Source organism: Festucalex cinctus, chromosome 1 (assembly GCF_051991245.1).
Source record: "Festucalex cinctus isolate MCC-2025b chromosome 1, RoL_Fcin_1.0, whole genome shotgun sequence".
Taxonomy (NCBI): Eukaryota; Metazoa; Chordata; class Actinopteri; order Syngnathiformes; family Syngnathidae; genus Festucalex; species Festucalex cinctus.
Genome location: NC_135411.1, coordinates 61,649,386 through 61,667,440, shown reverse-complemented (window position 1 = coordinate 61,667,440; position 18,055 = coordinate 61,649,386). Strand labels below are relative to the sequence as shown.

Genomic DNA, 18,055 nt, shown 5'->3' with positions numbered 1-18,055 from the left:
TCGAAGGGTGCTGGCTGCTTGCTAGAACATCTGAGGAATGAGGAAAAATAACAAGAATGGAGCTGATCGTGGGTATGCTTTGCGTGACAAGGAGGTATTGAGGAATTATAGATTTCGTAGGTTCTGATGAATGAGCCACAATTATTTTTATTTCCTCCTTTTGATTAAGATTGGGAATGGTCCAAAACATCCTTCGAGCCGGATTTGAACCAGCGACCTAAGGATTTCAGCTGAGATCATCTACAGTCCTCCGCTCTACCAACTGAGCTATCGAAGGGTGCTGGCTGCTTGCTAGAACATCTGAGGAATGAGGAAAAATAACAAGAATGGAGTTGAACGTGGGTATGCTTTGCGTGACAAGGAGGTATTGAGGAATTATAGATTTTGTAGATTCTGATGAATGAGTCACAATTATTATTATTTCCTACTTTTGCTTAAGATTGGGAATGCTCCAAAATATCCTTCGATCCGGATTTTCACCAGCGACCTAAGGATTCCAGTTGAGAACATCTACAGTCCTCCGCTCTACCAACTGAGCTATCGAAGGTTACTTGCTCCTTCTTAGAACATCTGAGGAATGGGGAAAAACAACAAGAATGGAGAGCTGATGGTGTGTATGCTTTGCGTGACAAGGAGGTATTGAGGAATTATAGATTTCGTAGGTTCTAATGAATGAGCCAAAATGTTTTTTATTTCCTACTTTTGATTAAGATTGGGAATGCTCCAAAAAAATCCTTCAAGCCGGATTTGAACCAGCGACCTAAGGATTCCAGCTGAGATCATCTACAGTCCTCCGCTCTACCAACTGAGCTATCGAAGGGTGATGGCTGCTTGCTAGAACATCTGAGGAATGAGGAAAAATAACAAGAATGGAGCTGATCGTGGGTATGCTTTGCGTGACAATGAGGTATTGAGGAATTATAGATTTCGTAGATTCTGATGAATGAGCCACAATTATTTTTATTTCCTACTTTTGATTAAGATTGGGAATGCTCCAAAACATCCTTCGAGCCGGATTAGAACCAGCGACCTAAGGATATCAGCTGAGATCATCTACAGTCCTCCGCTCTACCAACTGAGCTATCGAAGGTTACTTGCTCCTTCTTAGAACATCTGAGGAATGGGGAAAAATAAGAATGTTGAGGGAATGCTTTGCGTGACAAGGAGGTATTGAGGAATTATAGATTTCTTAGGTTCTGATGAATGAGCCACAATTATTTTTATTTCCTCCTTTTGATTAAGATTGGGGATGGTCCAAAACATCCTTCGAGCCGGATTTGAACCAGCGACCTAAGGATTTCAGCTGAGATCATCTACAGTCCTCCGATCTACCAACTGAGCTATCGAAGGGTGCTGGCTGCTTGCTAGAACATCTGAGGAATGAGGAAAAATAACAAGAATGGAGCTGATCGTGGGTATGCTTTGCGTGACAAGGAGGTATTGAGGAATTATAGATTTCGTAGATTCTGATTAATGAGCCACAATTATTTTTATTTCCTCCTTTTGATTAAGATTGGGAATGCTCAAAAAAATCCTTCAAGCCGGATTTGAACCAGCGACCTAAGGATTTCAGCTGAGATCATCTACAGTCCTCCGCTCTACCAACTGAGCTATCGAAGGTTACTTGCTCGTTCTTAGAACATCTGAGGAATGGGGAAAAATAAGAATGTTGAGCTGATGTTGGGGAATGCTTTGCATGACAAGGAGGTATTGAGGAATTAAAGATTTCTTAGGTTCTGATGAATGAGCCACAATTATTTTTATTTCCTCCTTTTGATTAAGATTGGGAATGGTCCAAAACATCCTTCGAGCCGGATTTGAACCAGCGACCTAAGGATTTCAGCTGAGATCATCTACAGTCCTCCGCTCTACCAACTGAGCTATCGAAGGGTGCTGGCTGCTTGCTAGAACATCTGAGGAATGAGGAAAAATAACAAGAATGGAGCTGATTGTGGGTATGCTTTGCGTGACAAGGAGGTATTGAGGAATTATAGATTTCGTAGATTCTGATTAATGAGCCACAATTATTTTTATTTCCTCCTTTTGATTAAGATTGGGAATGCTCAAAAAAATCCTTCAAGCCGGATTTGAACCAGCGACCTAAGGATTTCAGCTGAGATCATCTACAGTCCTCCGCTCTACCAACTGAGCTATCGAAGGGTGCTGGCTGCTTGCTAGAACATCTGAGGAATGAGGAAAAATAACAAGAATGGAGCTGATGGTGGGTATGCTTTGCGTTACAAGGAGGTATTGAGGAATTTTAGATTTCGTAGATTCTGATTAATGAGCCACAATTATTTTTATTTCCTCCTTTTGATTAAGATTGGGAATGCTCAAAAACATCCTTCGAGCCGGATTTGAACCAGTGACCTATGGATTTCAGCTGAGATCATCTACAGTCCTCCGCTCTACCAACTGAGCTATCAAAGGGTGCTGGCTGCTTGCTAGAACATCTGAGGAATGAGGAAAAATAACAAGAATGGAGCTAATCGTGGGTATGCTTTGCGTGACAAGGAGGTATTGAGGAATTATAGATTTCGTAGGTTCTGATGAATGAGCCACAATTATTTTTATTTCCTCCTTTTGATTAAGATTGGGAATGCTCAAAAAAATCCTTCAAGCCGGATTTGAACCAGCGACCTAAGGATTTCAGCTGAGATCATCTACAGTCCTCCGCTCTACCAACTGAGCTATCGAAGGGTGCTGGCTGCTTGCTAGAACATCTGAGGAATGAGGAAAAATAACAAGAATGGAGCTGATGGTGGGTATGCTTTGCGTTACAAGGAGGTATTGAGGAATTTTAGATTTCGTAGATTCTGATTAATGAGCCACAATTATTTTTATTTCCTCCTTTTGATTAAGATTGGGAATGCTCAAAAACATCCTTCGAGCCGGATTTGAACCAGTGACCTATGGATTTCAGCTGAGATCATCTACAGTCCTCCGCTCTACCAACTGAGCTATCAAAGGGTGCTGGCTGCTTGCTAGAACATCTGAGGAATGAGGAAAAATAACAAGAATGGAGCTAATCGTGGGTATGCTTTGCGTGACAAGGAGGTATTGAGGAATTATAGATTTCGTAGGTTCTGATGAATGAGCCACAATTATTTTTATTTCCTCCTTTTGATTAAGATTGGGAATGGTCCAAAACATCCTTCGAGCCAGATTTGAACCAGCGACCTAAGTATTTCAGCTGAGATCATCTACAGTCCTCCGCTCTACCAACTGAGCTATCGAAGGGTGCGGACTGCTTGCTAAAACGTCTGAGGAATGGGGAAAACTAATATGAATGGAGAGCTGATGGTGTGTATGCTTTGCGTGACAAGGAGGTATTGAGGAATTATAGATTTCGTAGGTTCTGATGAATGAGCCACAATTATTATTTCCTACTTTTGATTAAGATTGGGAATGCTACAAAATCTCCTTCGAGCTGGATTTCAACCAGCGACCTAAGGATTCCAGTAGAGAACGTCTCCAGTCCTCCGCTCTACCAACTGAGCTATCGAAGGTTGCTTGCTCCTTCTTAGAACATCTGAGGAATGGGGAAAAATAACAAGAATGGAGAGCTGATGTTGGGGGAATGCTTTGCGTGACAAGGAGGTATTGAAGAATTATAGACTTCGTAGGTTCTGATTAATGAGCCACAATTATTTTTATTTCCTCCTTTTGATTAAGATTGGGAATGCTCAAAAACATCCTTCGAGCCGGATTTGAACCAGCTACCTAAGGATTTCAGCTGAGATCATCTACAGTCCTCCGCTCTACCAACTGAGCTATCGAAGGGTGCTGGCTGCTTGCTAGAACATCTGAGGAATGAGGAAAAATAACAAGAATGGAGCTGATGGTGGGTATGCTTTGCGTGACAAGGAGGTATTGAGCAATTTTAGATTTCGTAGATTCTGATTAATGAGCCACAATTATTTTTATTTCCTCCTTTTGATTAAGATTGGGAACGCTCAAAAACATCCTTCGAGCTGGATTTGAAACAGTGACCTAAGGATTTCAGCTGAGATCATCTACAGTCCTCCACTCTACCAACTGAGCTATCGAAGGGTGCGGACTGCTTGCTAGAACGTCTGAGGAATGGGGAAAACTAACATGAATGGAGAGCTGATGGTGTGTATGCTTTGCGTGACAAGGAGGTATTGAGGAATTATAGATTTCGTAGGTTCTGATGAATGAGCCACAATTATTATTATTTCATACTTTTGATTAAGATTTGGAATGCTCAAAAATATCCTTTGAGCCGGATTTAAACCAGCGACCTAAGGATTTCAGCTGAGATCATCTACAGTCTTCCGCTCTACCAACTGAGCTATCGAAAGGTGCTGCCTGCTTGCTGGAACGTCTGAGGAATGGGGAAAAATAACATGAATGGAGAGTCGGTGGGTATGCTTTGCGTGACAAGGAGGTATTGAGGAATTATAGATTTTGTAGGTTCTGATGAATGAGTCACAATTATTATTATTTCCTACTTTTGATTAAGATTGGGAATGCTTCAAAATATCCTTCGAGCCGGATTTAAAACAGCGACCTAAGGATTCCAGAAGAGAACGTCTATAGTCCTCCGGTCTACCAACTGAGCTATCGAAGGTTGCTTGCTCTTTCTTAGAACATCTGAGGATGGGGAAAAATAACAAGAATGGCGAGCAGACGGTCGGTATCTTTGCGTGACAAGGAGGAATTGTGAGGAATTATAGATTTTGTAGGTTCTGATGAATGAGCCACAATTATTTTTATTTCCTATTTTTGATTAAGATTGGGAATGCTCCAAAATATCCTTCGAGCAGGATTTGAACCAGCGACCTAAGGATTTCAGCTGAGATCATCTACAGTCCTCCGCTCTACCAACTGAGCTATTGAAGGGTGCTGACTGCTTGCTATAACGTCTGAGGAATGGGGAAAAATAACATGAATGGAGCAGATTGTGGGTATGCTTTGCGTGACAAGGAGGTATTGAGGAATTATAGATTTCGTAGATTCTGATGAATGAGCCACAATTATTTTTATTTCTACTTTCGATTAAGATTGGGAATGCTCCAAAAATATCCTTCGAGCCAGATTGAAACCAGCGGCCTAAGGATTTCAGCTGAGATCATCTACAGTCCTCCACTCTACCAACTGAGCTTACGAAGGTTGCCTGCTCCTTCTTAGAACATCTGAGGAATGGGGAAAATTAAGAATGGCGAGCTGACGGTCGGTATCTTTGCGTGACAAGGAGGAATTGAGGAATTATAGATTTCGTAGGTTCTGATGAATGAGCCAAAATGTTTTTTATTTCCTACTTTTGATTAAGATTGGGAATGCTAAAAAAAAAACCCTTCAAGCCGGATTTGAACCAGTGACCTAAGGATTTCAGCTGAGATCATCTACAGTCCTCCGCTCTACCAACTGAGCTATAAAAGGGTGCTGGCTGCTTGCTAGAACATCTGAGGAATGAGGAAAAATAAGAATGGAGCTGATCGTGGGTATGCTTTGCGTGACAAGGAGGTATGGAGGAATTATAGATTTCGTAGGTTCTGATGAATGAGCCACAATTATTTTTATTTCCTCCTTTTGATTAACTCATTTACTCCCAATAACGTATAAATACGTTTTTTTTAATGTTGTAAGTGTCCCAAAGACGTATTTAAACGTTTTTTTGTTTTGTTTTTTATGCTAGAGCATACAGAAGGATTTGATGCAGCCTCTCAACTGCAAAGAACGGTTGAAGAAATGGTAGTTTATTACACAAACGGCCAGCATGTGGCAGCAGAACAAAGGAGATCAACCAGGGCCATGTAGAAAAAAAGCTCAATTACTTACAATTTTAAATAGATTTGTGAAAACTGATGAAACTTAGCTCTCTTCTAATGCTAATTGCTGCAAAATGGAAACAGATAGAAACATATTTGATGAAAGAAGAGACTTTAATGTTTCTTTTGATAGGTTCCATGCTTTTTATAGCAATTGAACATAATATTCTGTGGGCCTTGCAAAATCAGTCAAAATCCAGTAAAACAGCCGGGAGCGAACGGGATTGCTTCTGTGAAAATGGTTGGGAGTGAATGAGTTAAGATTGGGAATGGTCCAAAACATCCTTCGAGCCGGATTTGAACCAGCGACCTAAGGATTCCAGCTGAGATCATCTACAGTCCTCCGCTCTACCAACTGAGCTATCGAAGGGTGCTGGCTGCTTGCTAGAACATCTGAGGAATGAGGAAAAATAACAAGAATGGAGAGCTGGGGGGGGGGGGGGGAGGATGCTTTGCGTGACAAGGAGGTATTGAGGAATTATAGATTTCGTAGGTTCTGATGAATGAGCCACAATTATTTTTATTTCCTACTTTTGATTAAGATTGGGAATGCTCCAAAATATCCTTCGAGCCGGATTTGAACCAGCGACCTAAGGATTTCAGCTGAGATTATCTACAGTCCGCTCTACCAACTGAGCTATCGAAGGGTGCTGGCAGCTTGCAAGAACATCTGAGGAATGGGGAAAAACAACAAGAAAGGAGAGCTGATGGTGTGTATGCTTTGCGTGACAAGGAGGTATTGAGGAATTATAGATTTCGTAGGTTCGAATGAGTGAGCCAAAATGTTTTTTATTTCCTACTTTTGATTAAGATTGGGAATGCTCCAAAAAAATCCTTCGAACCCGATTTGAGCCAGCGACCTAAGGATTTCAGCTGAGATCATCTACTGTCCTCCGCTCTACCAACTGAGCTATCGAAGGGTGCTGGCTGCTTGCTAGAACATCTGAGGAATGGGGAAAAATAACAAGAATGGAGCTGATCGTGGGTATGCTTTGCGTGACAAGGAGGTATTGAGGAATTATAGATTTCGTAGATTCTGATGAATGAGCCACAATTATTTTTATTTCCTACTTTCGATTAAGATTGGGAATGCTCCAAAAATACCCTTCGAGCCGGATTTAAACCAGCGACCTAAGGATTTCAGCTGAGATGATCTACAGTCCTCCACTCTACCAACTGAGCTATCGAAGGTTGCTTGCTCCTTCTTAGAACATCTGAGGAATGGGGAAAATTAAGAATGACGAGCTGATGGTCGGTATCTTTGCGTGACAAGGAGGAATTGAGGAATTATAGATTTCGTAGATTCTGATGAATGAGCCAAAATGTTTTTTATTTCCTACTTTTGATTAAGATTGGGAATGCTCCAAAATATCCTTCAAGCCGGATTTGAATCAGCGACCTAAGGATTCCAGCAGAGAACATCTACAGTCCTCCGCTCTACCAACTGAGCTATTGAAGGTTGCTTGCTACTTCTTAGAACATCTGAGGAATGGGGAAAAATAACAAGAATGGAGAGCTGACGGGGGAATGCTTTGCGTGACAAGGAGGTATTGAGGAATTATAGATTTCGTAGGTTCTGATGAATGAGCCACAATTATTTTTATTTCCTACTTTTGATTAAGATTGGGAATGCTCCAAAATATCCTTCGAGCCGGATTTGAACCAGCGACCTAATGATTTCAGCTGAGATCATCTAAAGTCCGCTCTACCAACTGAGCTATCGAAGGGTGCTGGCCGCTTGCAAGAACATCTGAGGAATGAGGAAAAATAACAAGAATGGAGCTGATCGTGGGTATGCTTTGCGTGACAAGGAGGTATTGAGGAATTATAGATTTCGTAGATTCTGATGAATGAGCCACAATTATTTTTATTTCCTACTTTTGATTAAGATTGGGAATGCTCCAAAAGATCCTTCGAGCCGGATTTGAACCAGCGACCTAAGGATTTCAGCTGAGATCATCTACAGTCCTCCGCTCTACCAACTGAGCTATCGAAGGTTACTTGCTCCTTCTTAGAACATCTGAGGAATGGGGAAAAATAAGAATGTTGAGGGAATGCTTTGCGTGACAAGGAGGTATTGAGGAATTATAGATTTCTTAGGTTCTGATGAATGAGCCACAATTATTTTTATTTCCTCCTTTTGATTAAGATTGGGAATGGTCCAAAACATCCTTCGAGCCGGATTTGAACCAGCGACCTAAGGATTTCAGCTGAGATCATCTACAGTCCTCCGCTCTACCAACTGAGCTATCGAAGGTTACTTGCTCCTTCTTAGAACATCTGAGGAATGGGGAAAAATAAGAATGTTGAGCTGATATTGGGGGAATGCTTTGCATGACAAGGAGGTATTGAGGAATTATAGATTTCTTAGGTTCTGATGAATGAACCACAATTATTTTTATTTCCTCCTTTTGATTAAGATTGGGAATGGTCCAAAATATCCTTCGAGCCGGATTTGAACCAGCGACCTAAGGATTTCAGCTGAGATCATCTACAGTCCTCCGCTCTACCAACTGAGCTATCGAAGGTTACTTGCTCCTTCTTAGAACATCTGAGGAATGGGGAAAAATAAGAATGTTGAGCTGATGGGGGAATGCTTTGCATGACAAGGAGGTATTGAGGAATTATAGATTTCTTAGGTTCTGATGAATGAGCCACAATTATTTTTATTTCCTCCTTTTGATTAAGATTGGGAATGGTCCAAAACATCCTTCGAGCCGGATTTGAACCAGCGACCTAAGGATTTCAGCTGAGATCATCTACAGTTCTCCGCTCTACCATCTGAGCTATCGAAGGGTGCTGGCTGCTTGCTAGAACATCTGAGGAATAAGGAAAAATAACAAGAATGGAGCTGATCGTGGGTATGCTTTGCGTGACAAGGAGGTATTGAGGAATTATAGATTTCGTAGGTTATGATGAATGAGCCACAATTATTTTTATTTCCTCCTTTTGATTAAGATTGGGAATGGTCCAAAACATCCTTCGAGCCGGATTTGAACCAGCGACCTAAGGATTTCAGCTGAGATCATCTACAGTCCTCCGCTCTACCAACTGAGCTATCGAAGGGTGCTGGCTGCTTACTAGAACATCTGAGGAATAAGGAAAAATAACAAGAATGGAGTTGATCGTGGGTATGCTTTGCGTGACAAGGAGGTATTGAGGAATTATAGATTTTGTAGATTCTGATGAATGAGTCACAATTATTATTATTTCCTACTTTTGCTTAAGATTGGGAATGCTCCAAAATATCCTTCGATCCGGATTTTCACCAGCGACCTAAGGATTCCAGCAGAGAACATCTACAGTCCTCCGCTGTACCAACTGAGCTATCGAAGGTTACTTGCTCCTTCTTAGAACATCTGAGGAATGGGGAAAAACAACAAGAATGGAGAGCTGATGGTGTGTATGCCCTGCGTGACAAGGAGGTATTGAGGAATTATAGATTTCGTAGGTTATAATGAATGAACCAAAATGTTTTTTATTTCCTACTTTTGATTAAGATTGGGAATGCTCCAAAAATATCCTTCAAGCCGGATTTGAACCAGCGACCTAAGGATTCCAGCTGAGATCATCTACAGTCCTCCGCTCTACCAACTGAGCTATCGAAGGTTACTTGCTCCTTCTTAGAACATCTGAGGAATGGGGAAAAATAAGAATGTTGAGGGAATGCTTTGCGTGACAAGGAGGTATTGAGGAATTATAGATTTCTTAGGTTCTGATGAATGAGCCACAATTATTTTTATTTCCTCCTTTTGATTAAGATTGGGAATGGTCCAAAACATCCTTCGAGCCGGATTTGAACCAGCGACCTAAGGATTTCAGCTGAGATCATCTACAGTCCTCCGCTCTACCAACTGAGCTATCGAAGGTTACTTGCTCCTTCTTAGAACATCTGAGGAATGGGGAAAAATAAGAATGTTGAGCTGATATTGGGGGAATGCTTTGCATGACAAGGAGGTATTGAGGAATTATAGATTTCTTAGGTTCTGATGAATGAACCACAATTATTTTTATTTCCTCCTTTTGATTAAGATTGGGAATGGTCCAAAATATCCTTCGAGCCGGATTTGAACCAGCGACCTAAGGATTTCAGCTGAGATCATCTACAGTCCTCCGCTCTACCAACTGAGCTATCGAAGGTTACTTGCTCCTTCTTAGAACATCTGAGGAATGGGGAAAAATAAGAATGTTGAGCTGATGGGGGAATGCTTTGCATGACAAGGAGGTATTGAGGAATTATAGATTTCTTAGGTTCTGATGAATGAACCACAATTATTTTTATTTCCTCCTTTTGATTAAGATTGGGAATGGTCCAAAATATCCTTCGAGCCGGATTTGAACCAGCGACCTAAGGATTTCAGCTGAGATCATCTACAGTTCTCCGCTCTACCATCTGAGCTATCGAAGGGTGCTGGCTGCTTGCTAGAACATCTGAGGAATAAGGAAAAATAACAAGAATGGAGCTGATCGTGGGTATGCTTTGCGTGACAAGGAGGTATTGAGGAATTATAGATTTCGTAGGTTATGATGAATGAGCCACAATTATTTTTATTTCCTCCTTTTGATTAAGATTGGGAATGGTCCAAAACATCCTTCGAGCCGGATTTGAACCAGCGACCTAAGGATTTCAGCTGAGATCATCTACAGTCCTCCGCTCTACCAACTGAGCTATCGAAGGGTGCTGGCTGCTTGCTAGAACATCTGAGGAATAAGGAAAAATAACAAGAATGGAGTTGATCGTGGGTATGCTTTGCGTGACAAGGAGGTATTGAGGAATTATAGATTTTGTAGATTCTGATGAATGAGTCACAATTATTATTATTTCCTACTTTTGCTTAAGATTGGGAATGCTCCAAAATATCCTTCGATCCGGATTTTCACCAGCGACCTAAGGATTCCAGCAGAGAACATCTACAGTCCTCCGCTGTACCAACTGAGCTATCGAAGGTTACTTGCTCCTTCTTAGAACATCTGAGGAATGGGGAAAAACAACAAGAATGGAGAGCTGATGGTGTGTATGCTTTGCGTGACAAGGAGGTATTGAGGAATTATAGATTTCGTAGGTTATAATGAATGAACCAAAATGTTTTTTATTTCCTACTTTTGATTAAGATTGGGAATGCTCCAAAAATATCCTTCAAGCCGGATTTGAACCAGCGACCTAAGGATTCCAGCTGAGATCATCTACAGTCCTCCGCTCTACCAACTGAGCTATCGAAGGTTACTTGCTCCTTCTTAGAACATCTGAGGAATGGGGAAAAACAACAAGAATGGAGAGCTGATGGTGTGTATGCTTTGCGTGACAAGGAGGTATTGAGGAATTATAGATTTCGTAGGTTCTAATGAATGAGCCAAAATGTTTTTTATTTCCAACTTTTGATTAAGATTGGGAATGCTCCAAAAAAATCCTTCAAGCCGGATTTGAACCAGCGACCTAAGGATTCCAGCTGAGATCATCTACAGTCCTCCGCTCTACCAACTGAGCTATCGAAGGGTGATGGCTGCTTGCTAGAACATCTGAGGAATGAGGAAAAATAACAAGAATGGAGCTGATCGTGGGTATGCTTTGCGTGACAATGAGGTATTGAGGAATTATAGATTTCGTAGATTCTGATGAATGAGCCACAATTATTTTTATTTCCTACTTTTGATTAAGATTGGGAATGCTCCAAAACATCCTTCGAGCCGGATTTGAACCAGCGACCTAAGGATTTCAGCTGAGATCATCTACAGTCCTCCGCTCTACCAACTGAGCTATCGAAGGTTACTTGCTCCTTCTTAGAACATCTGAGGAATGGGGAAAAATAAGAATGTTGAGGGAATGCTTTGCGTGACAAGGAGGTATTGAGGAATTATAGATTTCTTAGGTTCTGATGAATGAGCCACAATTATTTTTATTTCCTCCTTTTGATTAAGATTGGGGATGGTCCAAAGCATCCTTCGAGCCGGATTTGAACCAGCGACCTAAGGATTTCAGCTGAGATCATCTACAGTCCTCCGCTCTACCAACTGAGCTATCGAAGGGTGCTGGCTGCTTGCTAGAACATCTGAGGAATGAGGAAAAATAACAAGAATGGAGCTGATGGTGGGTATGCTTTGCGTGACAAGGAGGTATTGAGGAATTATAGATTTCGTAGATTCTGATTAATGAGCCACAATTATTTTTATTTCCTCCTTTTGATTAAGATTGGGAATGCTCAAAAATATCCTTCAAGCCGGATTTGAACCAGCGACCTAAGGATTTCAGCTGAGATCATCTACAGTCCTCCGCTCTACCAACTGAGCTATCGAAGGGTGCTGGCTGCTTGCTAGAACATCTGAGGAATGAGGAAAAATAACAAGAATGGAGCTGATTTTGGGTATGCTTTGCGTGACAAGGAGGTATTGAGGAATTATAGATTTCATAGATTCTGATGAATGAGCCACAATTATTTTTATTTCCTCCTTTTGATTAAGATTGGGAATGCTCCAAAACATCCTTCGAGGCGGATTTGAACCAGTGACCTAAGGATTTCAGCTGAGAACATCTACAGTCCTCCGCTCTACCAACTGAGCTATCGAAGGGTGCGGACTGCTTGCTAGAACGTCTGAGGAATGGGGAAAACTAACATGAATGGAGAGCTGATGGCGTGTATGCTTTGCGTGACAAGGAGGTATTGAGGAATTATAGATTTCGTAGGTTCTGATGAATGAGCCAAAATGTTTTTTATTTCCTACTTTTGATTAAGATTGGGAATGCTCCAAAATAACCTTCAAGCCGGATTTGATCCAGCGACCTAAGGGTTTCAGCTGAGATCGTCTACAGTCCTCCGCTCTACCAACTGAGCTATCGAAGGGTGCTGGCGGCTTGCTAGAACATCTGAGGAATGAGGAAAAATAACAAGAATGGAGCTGATCGTGGGTATGCTTTGCGTGACAATGAGGTATTGAGGAATTATAGATTTCGTAGATTCTGATGAATGAGCCACAATTATTTTTATTTCTTACTTTTGATTAAGATTGGGAATGCTCCAAAAGATCCTTCGAGCCGGATTTGAACCAGCGACCTAAGGATTTCAGCTGAGATCATCTACAGTCCTCCGCTCTACCAACTGAGCTATCAAAGGTTACTTGCTCCTTCTTAGAACATCTGAGGAATGGGGAAAAATAAGAATGTTGAGGGAACGCTTTGCGTGACAAGGAGGTATTGAGGAATTATAGATTTCTTAGGTTCTGATGAATGAGCCACAATTATTTTTATTTCCTCCTTTTGATTAAGATTGGGAATGGTCCAAAACATCCTTCGAGCCGGATTTGAACCAGCGACCTAAGGATTTCAGCTGAGATAATCTACAGTCCTCCGCTCTACCAACTGAGCTATCGAAGGTTACTTGCTCCTTCTTAGAACATCTGAGGAATGGGGAAAAATAAGAATGTTGAGCTGATGTTGGGGGAATGCTTTGCATGACAAGGAGGAATTGAGGAATTATAGATTTCTTAGGTTCTGATGAATGAGCCACAATTATTTTTATTTCCTCCTTTTGATTAAGATTGGGAATGGTCCAAAACATCCTTCGAGCCGGATTTGAACCAGCGACCTAAGGATTTCAGCTGAGATCATCTACAGTTCTCCGCTCTACCATCTGAGCTATCGAAGGGTGCTGGCTGCTTGCTAGAACATCTGAGGAATGAGGAAAAATAACAAGAATGGAGCTGATCGTGGGTATGCTTTGCGTGACAAGGAGGTATTGAGGAATTATAGATTTCGTAGGTTCTGATGAATGAGCCACAATTATTTTTATTTCCTCCTTTTGATTAAGATTGGGAATGGTCCAAAACATCCTTCGAGCCGGATTTGAACCAGCGACCTAAGGATTTCAGCTGAGATCATCTACAGTCCTCCGCTCTATCAACTGAGCTATCGAAGGGTGCTGGCTGCTTCCTAGAACATCTGAGGAATGAGGAAAAATAACAAGAATGGAGTTGATCGTGGGTATGCTTTGCGTGACAAGGAGGTATTGAGGAATTATAGATTTTGTAGATTCTGATGAATGAGTCACAATTATTATTATTTCCTACTTTTGCTTAAGATTGGGAATGCTCCAAAATATCCTTCGATCCGGATTTTCACCAGCGACCTAAGGATTCCAGCAGAGAACATCTACAGTCCTCCGCTCTACCAACTGAGCTATCGAAGGTTACTTGCTCCTTCTTAGAACATCTGAGGAATGGGGAAAAACAACAAGAATGGAGAGCTGATGGTGTGTATGCTTTGCGTGACAAGGAGGTATTGAGGAATTATAGATTTCGTAGATTCTGATGAATGAGCCACAATTATTTTTATTTCCTACTTTTGATTAAGATTGGGAATGCTCCAAAACATCCTTCGAGCCGGATTTGAACCAGCGACCTAAGGATTTCAGCTGAGATCATCTACAGTCCTCCGCTCTACCAACTGAGCTATCGAAGGATACTTGCTCCTTCTTAGAACATCTGAGGAATGGGGAAAAATAAGAATGTTGAGGGAATGCTTTGCGTGACAAGGAGGTATTGAGGAATTATAGATTTCTTAGGTTCTGATGAATGAGCCACAATTATTTTTATTTCCTCCTTTTGATTAAGATTGGGGATGGTCCAAAACATCCTTCGAGCCGGATTTGAACCAGCGACCTAAGGATTTCTGCTGAGATCATCTACAGTCCTCCGCTCTACCAACTGAGCTATCGAAGGGTGCTGGCTGCTTGCTAGAACATCTGAGGAATGAGGAAAAATAACAAGAATGGAGCTGATCGTGGGTATGCTTTGCGTGACAAGGAGGTATTGAGGAATTATAGATTTCGTAGATTCTGATTAATGAGCCACAATTATTTTTATTTCCTCCGTTTGATTAAGATTGGGAATGCTCAAAAAAGTCCTTCAAGCCGGATTTGAACCAGCGACCTAAGGATTTCAGCTGAGATCATCTACAGTCCTCCGCTCTACCAACTGAGCTATCGACGGTTACTTGCTCCTTCTTAGAACATCTGAGGAATGGGGAAAAACAACAAGAATGGAGAGCTGATCGTGTGTATGCTTTGCGTGACAAGGAGGTATTGAGGAATTATAGATTTCGTAGGTTCTAATGAATGAGACAAAATGTTTTTTATTTCCTACTTTTGATTAAGATTGGGAATGCTCCAAAAAAATCCTTCAAGCCGGATTTGAACCAGCGACCTAAGGATTCCAGCTGAGATCATCTACAGTCCTCCGCTCTACCAACTGAGCTATCGAAGGTTACTTGCTCCTTCTTAGAACATCTGAGGAATGGGGAAAAATAAGAATGTTGAGGGAATGCTTTGCGTGACAAGGAGGTATTGAGGAATTATAGATTTCTTAGGTTCTGATGAATGAGCCACAATTATTTTTATTTCCTCCTTTTGATTAAGATTGGGGATGGTCCAAAACATCCTTCGAGCCGGATTTGAACCAGCGACCTAAGGATTTCAGCTGAGATCATCTACAGTCCTCCGCTCTACCAACTGAGCTATCGAAGGGTGCTGGCTGCTTGCTAGAACATCTGAGGAATGAGGAAAAATAACAAGAATGGAGCTGATCGTGGGTCTGCTTTGCGTGACAAAGAGGTATTGAGGAATTATAGATTCCGTAGATTCTGATTAATGAGCCACAATTATTTTTATTTCCTCCTTTTGATTAAGATTGGGAATGCTCAAAAAAACCCTTCAAGCCGGATTTGAACCAGCGACCTAAGGATTTCAGCTGAGATCATCTACAGTCCTCCGCTCTACCAACTGAGCTATCGAAGGGTGCTGGCTGCTTGCTAGAACATCTGAGGAATGAGGAAAAATAACAAGAATGGAGCTGATTTTGGGTATGCTTTGCGTGACAAGGAGGTATTGAGGAATTATAGATTTCATAGATTCTGATGAATGAGCCACAATTATTTTTGTTTCCTACTTTTGATTAAGATTGGGAATGCTCCAAAAGATCCTTCGAGCCGGATTTGAACCAGCGACCTAAGGATTTCAGCTGAGATCATCGACAGTCCTCCGCTCTACCAACTGAGCTATCAAAAGTTACTTGCTCCTTCTTAGAACATCTGAGGAATGGGGAAAAATAAGAATGTTGAGGGAACGCTTTGCGTGACAAGGAGGTATTGAGGAATTATAGATTTCTTAGGTTCTGATGAATGAGCCACAATTATTTTTATTTCCTCCTTTTGATTAAGATTGGGAATGGTCCAAAACATCCTTCGAGCCGGATTTGAACCAGCGACCTAAGGATTTCAGCTGAGATCATCTACAGTCCTCCGCTCTACCAACTGAGCTATCGAAGGTTACTTGCTCCTTCTTAGAACATCTGAGGAATGGGGAAAAATAAGAATGTTGAGCTGATGTTGGGGGAATGCTTTGCATGACAAGGAGGTATTGAGGAATTATAGATTTCTTAGGTTCTGATGAATGAGCCACAATTATTTTTATTTCCTCCTTTTGATTAAGATTGGGAATGGTCCAAAACATCCTTCGAGCCGGATTTGAACCAGCGACCTAAGGATTTCAGCTGAGATCATCTACAGTTCTCCGCTCTACCATCTGAGCTATCGAAGGGTGCTGGCTGCTTGCTAGAACATCTGAGGAATGAGGAAAAATAACAAGAATGGAGCTGATCGTGGGTATGCTTTGCGTGACAAGGAGGTATTGAGGAATTATAGATTTTGTAGATTCTGATGAATGAGTCACAATTATTATTATTTCCTACTTTTGCTTAAGATTGGGAATGCTCCAAAATATCCTTCGATCCGGATTTTCACCAGCGACCTAAGGATTCCAGCAGAGAACATCTACAGTCCTCCGCTCTACCAACTGAGCTATCGAAGGTTACTTGCTCCTTCTTAGAACATCTGAGGAATGGGGAAAAACAACAAGAATGGAGAGCTGATGGTGTGTATGCTTTGCGTGACAAGGAGGTATTGAGGAATTATAGATTTCGTAGGTTCTAATGAATGAGCCAAAATGTTTTTTATTTCCTACTTTTGATTAAGATTGGGAATGCTCCAAAAAAATCCTTCAAGCCGGATTTGAACCAGCGACCTAAGGATTCCAGCTGAGATCATCTACAGTCCTCCGCTCTACCAACTGAGCTATCGAAGGGTGATGGCTGCTTGCTAGAACATCTGAGGAATGAGGAAAAATAACAAGAATGGAGCTGATCGTGGGTATGCTTTGCGTGACAATGAGGTATTGAGGAATTATAGATTTCGTAGATTCTGATGAATGAGCCACAATTATTTTTATTTCCTACTTTGCTCCAAAACATCCTTCGAGCCGGATTAGAACCAGCGACCTAAGGATTTCAGCTGAGATCATCTACAGTCCTCCGCTCTACCAACTGAGCTATCGAAGGTTACTTGCTCCTTCTTAGAACATCTGAGGAATGGGGAAAAATAAGAATGTTGAGGGAATGCTTTGCGTGACAAGGAGGTATTGAGGAATTATAGATTTCTTAGGTTCTGATGAATGAGCCACAATTATTTTTATTTCCTCCTTTTGATTAAGATTGGGGATGGTCCAAAACATCCTTCGAGCCGGATTTGAACCAGCGACCTAAGGATTTCAGCTGAGATCATCTACAGTCCTCCGCTCTACCAACTGAGCTATCGAAGGGTGCTGGCTGCTTGCTAGAACATCTGAGGAATGAGGAAAAATAACAAGAATGGAGCTGATTTTGGGTATGCTTTGCGTGACAAGGAGGTATTGAGGAATTATAGATTTCATAGATTCTGATGAATGAGCCACAATTATTTTTGTTTCCTACTTTTGATTAAGATTGGGAATGCTCCAAAAGATCCTTCGAGCCGGATTTGAACCAGCGACCTAAGGATTTCAGCTGAGATCATCGACAGTCCTCCGCTCTACCAACTGAGCTATCAAAAGTTACTTGCTCCTTCTTAGAACATCTGAGGAATGGGGAAAAATAAGAATGTTGAGGGAACGCTTTGCGTGACAAGGAGGTATTGAGGAATTATAGATTTCTTAGGTTCTGATGAATGAGCCACAATTATTTTTATTTCCTCCTTTTGATTAAGATTGGGAATGGTCCAAAACATCCTTCGAGCCGGATTTGAACCAGCGACCTAAGGATTTCAGCTGAGATCATCTACAGTCCTCCGCTCTACCAACTGAGCTATCGAAGGTTACTTGCTCCTTCTTAGAACATCTGAGGAATGGGGAAAAATAAGAATGTTGAGCTGATGTTGGGGGAATGCTTTGCATGACAAGGAGGTA

At 41.5% G+C, this 18,055-nt stretch overlaps 46 non-coding genes across 46 annotated transcripts; all 46 read right to left on the bottom strand.

Moving 5' to 3' along the window:
* Positions 1 to 189: 189 nt before the first annotated feature.
* On the bottom strand, positions 190 to 277 carry trnay-gua (transfer RNA tyrosine (anticodon GUA)). The gene is given in 2 exon segments: positions 190 to 225; positions 241 to 277. It is a non-coding gene; the product is annotated as a tRNA-Tyr (tRNA).
* A 455-nt stretch (positions 278 to 732) lies between these two features.
* trnay-gua (transfer RNA tyrosine (anticodon GUA)) lies at positions 733 to 820 on the bottom strand. The gene is given in 2 exon segments: positions 733 to 768; positions 784 to 820. It is a non-coding gene; the product is annotated as a tRNA-Tyr (tRNA).
* Positions 821 to 1,002: 182 nt separating this feature from the next.
* On the bottom strand, positions 1,003 to 1,090 carry trnay-gua (transfer RNA tyrosine (anticodon GUA)). Its single transcript is given in 2 exon segments — positions 1,003 to 1,038; positions 1,054 to 1,090. It is a non-coding gene; the product is annotated as a tRNA-Tyr (tRNA).
* A 172-nt stretch (positions 1,091 to 1,262) lies between these two features.
* trnay-gua (transfer RNA tyrosine (anticodon GUA)) lies at positions 1,263 to 1,350 on the bottom strand. The gene is given in 2 exon segments: positions 1,263 to 1,298; positions 1,314 to 1,350. It is a non-coding gene; the product is annotated as a tRNA-Tyr (tRNA).
* A 182-nt stretch (positions 1,351 to 1,532) lies between these two features.
* On the bottom strand, positions 1,533 to 1,620 carry trnay-gua (transfer RNA tyrosine (anticodon GUA)). The gene is given in 2 exon segments: positions 1,533 to 1,568; positions 1,584 to 1,620. It is a non-coding gene; the product is annotated as a tRNA-Tyr (tRNA).
* A 182-nt stretch (positions 1,621 to 1,802) lies between these two features.
* Positions 1,803 to 1,890, bottom strand: trnay-gua (transfer RNA tyrosine (anticodon GUA)). The gene is given in 2 exon segments: positions 1,803 to 1,838; positions 1,854 to 1,890. It is a non-coding gene; the product is annotated as a tRNA-Tyr (tRNA).
* Positions 1,891 to 2,072: 182 nt separating this feature from the next.
* On the bottom strand, positions 2,073 to 2,160 carry trnay-gua (transfer RNA tyrosine (anticodon GUA)). The gene is given in 2 exon segments: positions 2,073 to 2,108; positions 2,124 to 2,160. It is a non-coding gene; the product is annotated as a tRNA-Tyr (tRNA).
* A 452-nt stretch (positions 2,161 to 2,612) lies between these two features.
* On the bottom strand, positions 2,613 to 2,700 carry trnay-gua (transfer RNA tyrosine (anticodon GUA)). Its single transcript is given in 2 exon segments — positions 2,613 to 2,648; positions 2,664 to 2,700. It is a non-coding gene; the product is annotated as a tRNA-Tyr (tRNA).
* Positions 2,701 to 3,421: 721 nt separating this feature from the next.
* trnas-gga (transfer RNA serine (anticodon GGA)) lies at positions 3,422 to 3,509 on the bottom strand. The gene is given in 2 exon segments: positions 3,422 to 3,457; positions 3,473 to 3,509. It is a non-coding gene; the product is annotated as a tRNA-Ser (tRNA).
* A 186-nt stretch (positions 3,510 to 3,695) lies between these two features.
* Positions 3,696 to 3,783, bottom strand: trnay-gua (transfer RNA tyrosine (anticodon GUA)). Its single transcript is given in 2 exon segments — positions 3,696 to 3,731; positions 3,747 to 3,783. It is a non-coding gene; the product is annotated as a tRNA-Tyr (tRNA).
* Positions 3,784 to 6,077: 2,294 nt separating this feature from the next.
* Positions 6,078 to 6,165, bottom strand: trnay-gua (transfer RNA tyrosine (anticodon GUA)). Its single transcript is given in 2 exon segments — positions 6,078 to 6,113; positions 6,129 to 6,165. It is a non-coding gene; the product is annotated as a tRNA-Tyr (tRNA).
* Positions 6,166 to 6,898: 733 nt separating this feature from the next.
* trnay-gua (transfer RNA tyrosine (anticodon GUA)) lies at positions 6,899 to 6,986 on the bottom strand. The gene is given in 2 exon segments: positions 6,899 to 6,934; positions 6,950 to 6,986. It is a non-coding gene; the product is annotated as a tRNA-Tyr (tRNA).
* Positions 6,987 to 7,166: 180 nt separating this feature from the next.
* On the bottom strand, positions 7,167 to 7,254 carry trnay-gua (transfer RNA tyrosine (anticodon GUA)). Its single transcript is given in 2 exon segments — positions 7,167 to 7,202; positions 7,218 to 7,254. It is a non-coding gene; the product is annotated as a tRNA-Tyr (tRNA).
* A 450-nt stretch (positions 7,255 to 7,704) lies between these two features.
* On the bottom strand, positions 7,705 to 7,792 carry trnay-gua (transfer RNA tyrosine (anticodon GUA)). Its single transcript is given in 2 exon segments — positions 7,705 to 7,740; positions 7,756 to 7,792. It is a non-coding gene; the product is annotated as a tRNA-Tyr (tRNA).
* Positions 7,793 to 7,964: 172 nt separating this feature from the next.
* On the bottom strand, positions 7,965 to 8,052 carry trnay-gua (transfer RNA tyrosine (anticodon GUA)). The gene is given in 2 exon segments: positions 7,965 to 8,000; positions 8,016 to 8,052. It is a non-coding gene; the product is annotated as a tRNA-Tyr (tRNA).
* A 183-nt stretch (positions 8,053 to 8,235) lies between these two features.
* trnay-gua (transfer RNA tyrosine (anticodon GUA)) lies at positions 8,236 to 8,323 on the bottom strand. The gene is given in 2 exon segments: positions 8,236 to 8,271; positions 8,287 to 8,323. It is a non-coding gene; the product is annotated as a tRNA-Tyr (tRNA).
* A 180-nt stretch (positions 8,324 to 8,503) lies between these two features.
* trnay-gua (transfer RNA tyrosine (anticodon GUA)) lies at positions 8,504 to 8,591 on the bottom strand. Its single transcript is given in 2 exon segments — positions 8,504 to 8,539; positions 8,555 to 8,591. It is a non-coding gene; the product is annotated as a tRNA-Tyr (tRNA).
* Positions 8,592 to 8,773: 182 nt separating this feature from the next.
* Positions 8,774 to 8,861, bottom strand: trnay-gua (transfer RNA tyrosine (anticodon GUA)). Its single transcript is given in 2 exon segments — positions 8,774 to 8,809; positions 8,825 to 8,861. It is a non-coding gene; the product is annotated as a tRNA-Tyr (tRNA).
* Positions 8,862 to 9,316: 455 nt separating this feature from the next.
* On the bottom strand, positions 9,317 to 9,404 carry trnay-gua (transfer RNA tyrosine (anticodon GUA)). The gene is given in 2 exon segments: positions 9,317 to 9,352; positions 9,368 to 9,404. It is a non-coding gene; the product is annotated as a tRNA-Tyr (tRNA).
* Positions 9,405 to 9,576: 172 nt separating this feature from the next.
* trnay-gua (transfer RNA tyrosine (anticodon GUA)) lies at positions 9,577 to 9,664 on the bottom strand. The gene is given in 2 exon segments: positions 9,577 to 9,612; positions 9,628 to 9,664. It is a non-coding gene; the product is annotated as a tRNA-Tyr (tRNA).
* Positions 9,665 to 9,847: 183 nt separating this feature from the next.
* Positions 9,848 to 9,935, bottom strand: trnay-gua (transfer RNA tyrosine (anticodon GUA)). Its single transcript is given in 2 exon segments — positions 9,848 to 9,883; positions 9,899 to 9,935. It is a non-coding gene; the product is annotated as a tRNA-Tyr (tRNA).
* Positions 9,936 to 10,115: 180 nt separating this feature from the next.
* On the bottom strand, positions 10,116 to 10,203 carry trnay-gua (transfer RNA tyrosine (anticodon GUA)). The gene is given in 2 exon segments: positions 10,116 to 10,151; positions 10,167 to 10,203. It is a non-coding gene; the product is annotated as a tRNA-Tyr (tRNA).
* A 182-nt stretch (positions 10,204 to 10,385) lies between these two features.
* On the bottom strand, positions 10,386 to 10,473 carry trnay-gua (transfer RNA tyrosine (anticodon GUA)). Its single transcript is given in 2 exon segments — positions 10,386 to 10,421; positions 10,437 to 10,473. It is a non-coding gene; the product is annotated as a tRNA-Tyr (tRNA).
* A 455-nt stretch (positions 10,474 to 10,928) lies between these two features.
* trnay-gua (transfer RNA tyrosine (anticodon GUA)) lies at positions 10,929 to 11,016 on the bottom strand. The gene is given in 2 exon segments: positions 10,929 to 10,964; positions 10,980 to 11,016. It is a non-coding gene; the product is annotated as a tRNA-Tyr (tRNA).
* Positions 11,017 to 11,201: 185 nt separating this feature from the next.
* On the bottom strand, positions 11,202 to 11,289 carry trnay-gua (transfer RNA tyrosine (anticodon GUA)). Its single transcript is given in 2 exon segments — positions 11,202 to 11,237; positions 11,253 to 11,289. It is a non-coding gene; the product is annotated as a tRNA-Tyr (tRNA).
* Positions 11,290 to 11,471: 182 nt separating this feature from the next.
* Positions 11,472 to 11,559, bottom strand: trnay-gua (transfer RNA tyrosine (anticodon GUA)). Its single transcript is given in 2 exon segments — positions 11,472 to 11,507; positions 11,523 to 11,559. It is a non-coding gene; the product is annotated as a tRNA-Tyr (tRNA).
* A 172-nt stretch (positions 11,560 to 11,731) lies between these two features.
* On the bottom strand, positions 11,732 to 11,819 carry trnay-gua (transfer RNA tyrosine (anticodon GUA)). The gene is given in 2 exon segments: positions 11,732 to 11,767; positions 11,783 to 11,819. It is a non-coding gene; the product is annotated as a tRNA-Tyr (tRNA).
* A 182-nt stretch (positions 11,820 to 12,001) lies between these two features.
* On the bottom strand, positions 12,002 to 12,089 carry trnay-gua (transfer RNA tyrosine (anticodon GUA)). The gene is given in 2 exon segments: positions 12,002 to 12,037; positions 12,053 to 12,089. It is a non-coding gene; the product is annotated as a tRNA-Tyr (tRNA).
* Positions 12,090 to 12,813: 724 nt separating this feature from the next.
* Positions 12,814 to 12,901, bottom strand: trnay-gua (transfer RNA tyrosine (anticodon GUA)). The gene is given in 2 exon segments: positions 12,814 to 12,849; positions 12,865 to 12,901. It is a non-coding gene; the product is annotated as a tRNA-Tyr (tRNA).
* Positions 12,902 to 13,073: 172 nt separating this feature from the next.
* trnay-gua (transfer RNA tyrosine (anticodon GUA)) lies at positions 13,074 to 13,161 on the bottom strand. The gene is given in 2 exon segments: positions 13,074 to 13,109; positions 13,125 to 13,161. It is a non-coding gene; the product is annotated as a tRNA-Tyr (tRNA).
* Positions 13,162 to 13,344: 183 nt separating this feature from the next.
* Positions 13,345 to 13,432, bottom strand: trnay-gua (transfer RNA tyrosine (anticodon GUA)). The gene is given in 2 exon segments: positions 13,345 to 13,380; positions 13,396 to 13,432. It is a non-coding gene; the product is annotated as a tRNA-Tyr (tRNA).
* Positions 13,433 to 13,614: 182 nt separating this feature from the next.
* Positions 13,615 to 13,702, bottom strand: trnay-gua (transfer RNA tyrosine (anticodon GUA)). The gene is given in 2 exon segments: positions 13,615 to 13,650; positions 13,666 to 13,702. It is a non-coding gene; the product is annotated as a tRNA-Tyr (tRNA).
* A 454-nt stretch (positions 13,703 to 14,156) lies between these two features.
* Positions 14,157 to 14,244, bottom strand: trnay-gua (transfer RNA tyrosine (anticodon GUA)). The gene is given in 2 exon segments: positions 14,157 to 14,192; positions 14,208 to 14,244. It is a non-coding gene; the product is annotated as a tRNA-Tyr (tRNA).
* Positions 14,245 to 14,416: 172 nt separating this feature from the next.
* Positions 14,417 to 14,504, bottom strand: trnay-gua (transfer RNA tyrosine (anticodon GUA)). Its single transcript is given in 2 exon segments — positions 14,417 to 14,452; positions 14,468 to 14,504. It is a non-coding gene; the product is annotated as a tRNA-Tyr (tRNA).
* Positions 14,505 to 14,686: 182 nt separating this feature from the next.
* On the bottom strand, positions 14,687 to 14,774 carry trnay-gua (transfer RNA tyrosine (anticodon GUA)). The gene is given in 2 exon segments: positions 14,687 to 14,722; positions 14,738 to 14,774. It is a non-coding gene; the product is annotated as a tRNA-Tyr (tRNA).
* Positions 14,775 to 14,959: 185 nt separating this feature from the next.
* trnay-gua (transfer RNA tyrosine (anticodon GUA)) lies at positions 14,960 to 15,047 on the bottom strand. Its single transcript is given in 2 exon segments — positions 14,960 to 14,995; positions 15,011 to 15,047. It is a non-coding gene; the product is annotated as a tRNA-Tyr (tRNA).
* Positions 15,048 to 15,219: 172 nt separating this feature from the next.
* trnay-gua (transfer RNA tyrosine (anticodon GUA)) lies at positions 15,220 to 15,307 on the bottom strand. Its single transcript is given in 2 exon segments — positions 15,220 to 15,255; positions 15,271 to 15,307. It is a non-coding gene; the product is annotated as a tRNA-Tyr (tRNA).
* A 182-nt stretch (positions 15,308 to 15,489) lies between these two features.
* trnay-gua (transfer RNA tyrosine (anticodon GUA)) lies at positions 15,490 to 15,577 on the bottom strand. The gene is given in 2 exon segments: positions 15,490 to 15,525; positions 15,541 to 15,577. It is a non-coding gene; the product is annotated as a tRNA-Tyr (tRNA).
* A 182-nt stretch (positions 15,578 to 15,759) lies between these two features.
* Positions 15,760 to 15,847, bottom strand: trnad-guc (transfer RNA aspartic acid (anticodon GUC)). The gene is given in 2 exon segments: positions 15,760 to 15,795; positions 15,811 to 15,847. It is a non-coding gene; the product is annotated as a tRNA-Asp (tRNA).
* A 172-nt stretch (positions 15,848 to 16,019) lies between these two features.
* trnay-gua (transfer RNA tyrosine (anticodon GUA)) lies at positions 16,020 to 16,107 on the bottom strand. Its single transcript is given in 2 exon segments — positions 16,020 to 16,055; positions 16,071 to 16,107. It is a non-coding gene; the product is annotated as a tRNA-Tyr (tRNA).
* A 183-nt stretch (positions 16,108 to 16,290) lies between these two features.
* On the bottom strand, positions 16,291 to 16,378 carry trnay-gua (transfer RNA tyrosine (anticodon GUA)). Its single transcript is given in 2 exon segments — positions 16,291 to 16,326; positions 16,342 to 16,378. It is a non-coding gene; the product is annotated as a tRNA-Tyr (tRNA).
* Positions 16,379 to 16,833: 455 nt separating this feature from the next.
* Positions 16,834 to 16,921, bottom strand: trnay-gua (transfer RNA tyrosine (anticodon GUA)). The gene is given in 2 exon segments: positions 16,834 to 16,869; positions 16,885 to 16,921. It is a non-coding gene; the product is annotated as a tRNA-Tyr (tRNA).
* Positions 16,922 to 17,086: 165 nt separating this feature from the next.
* On the bottom strand, positions 17,087 to 17,174 carry trnay-gua (transfer RNA tyrosine (anticodon GUA)). The gene is given in 2 exon segments: positions 17,087 to 17,122; positions 17,138 to 17,174. It is a non-coding gene; the product is annotated as a tRNA-Tyr (tRNA).
* Positions 17,175 to 17,346: 172 nt separating this feature from the next.
* trnay-gua (transfer RNA tyrosine (anticodon GUA)) lies at positions 17,347 to 17,434 on the bottom strand. Its single transcript is given in 2 exon segments — positions 17,347 to 17,382; positions 17,398 to 17,434. It is a non-coding gene; the product is annotated as a tRNA-Tyr (tRNA).
* Positions 17,435 to 17,616: 182 nt separating this feature from the next.
* trnad-guc (transfer RNA aspartic acid (anticodon GUC)) lies at positions 17,617 to 17,704 on the bottom strand. The gene is given in 2 exon segments: positions 17,617 to 17,652; positions 17,668 to 17,704. It is a non-coding gene; the product is annotated as a tRNA-Asp (tRNA).
* Positions 17,705 to 17,876: 172 nt separating this feature from the next.
* On the bottom strand, positions 17,877 to 17,964 carry trnay-gua (transfer RNA tyrosine (anticodon GUA)). Its single transcript is given in 2 exon segments — positions 17,877 to 17,912; positions 17,928 to 17,964. It is a non-coding gene; the product is annotated as a tRNA-Tyr (tRNA).
* Between the last annotated feature and the right edge of the window lie 91 nt (positions 17,965 to 18,055).